The following is a 1,015-nucleotide window of genomic DNA, read 5'->3' on the forward strand; positions in this document are numbered from 1 at the left end:
AGTGACCTAGCAGATATGAAAATAACCAAGTAAAATTTCTGGAAATACAAATACAAATACAGGCCTGGAGCAGTGGCTCACACCAACACTTCAGGAGGCCAAGGTAGATGGATCACCTGAAGTCAGGACTTTTGAGACCAGCCTGACCAACATGGCGAAACCTCATCTCTACTAAAAATACAAAAATTAGGCAAGTGTGGTGGTGCATACTTATAATCCCAGCTACTTGGGATGCTAAAGCAGAAGATTCACTTGAACCCTGGAGGCAGAGGTGAGCCAAAATTGTGCCATTATACTCCAGCCTGGGCAACAAGCGTGAAGCTGTGTCTCAAAATAAATAAATAAATAAAATAAATACAAATATAGAAATAAAAACCTAACAGATGTGTTTGAGAGAAGAAAGGACAAAAATAGAGAGAACTAAAATATTAAAAGAAATTATTTTAAGTGTAGCACAGAGAGACAAAAGATGGGAAACATAAGGGAATAGCTAAGAGATGTGAAAGACTGAAGGAGGTCTACCATGCAGAGTCCAAAAAAAGTTATATTTTTAAAAACTGATTACTAGAAATAATTAGTGAATTTATCAGTGTCTGAAGATGCAAGGTTCATATACAAAAATCAATTGTATTGCTTCATATTAACAGCAAAGATTTGGAAAATAAAATGTCCAAAATACAATTTACAATAGTATAAAACAAAAAATATTTAGACATTTTTAAATTAAGGTAGGATTTACATACAGTGAAATACACAGATCTCATGTGCTCAGTCTGATGAGTTTTGACAAATGCATACACCTTGTATCCTATGCCATGTCCTTTTCTGCTTGTCAAGATATAAAACACTTTCATCACTCCAGAAAGCTCCCATGCCACTTCCTGGTAAATCCCTGTTTCACCTCCAACTCCAGGCAACTTCTGTTCTGATTCCTTTCACCATAGATTAATGTCATTATAGAATTTCATATAAGTTGTATAGGATAAACATAGTCTGGCTTCTTTACCTTGGTATA

This window comes from Rhinopithecus bieti, unplaced genomic scaffold (assembly GCF_001698545.2).
Source record: "Rhinopithecus bieti isolate Rb0 unplaced genomic scaffold, ASM169854v2 scaffold_19939, whole genome shotgun sequence".
In the NCBI taxonomy this organism is placed as follows: domain Eukaryota; kingdom Metazoa; phylum Chordata; class Mammalia; order Primates; family Cercopithecidae; genus Rhinopithecus; species Rhinopithecus bieti.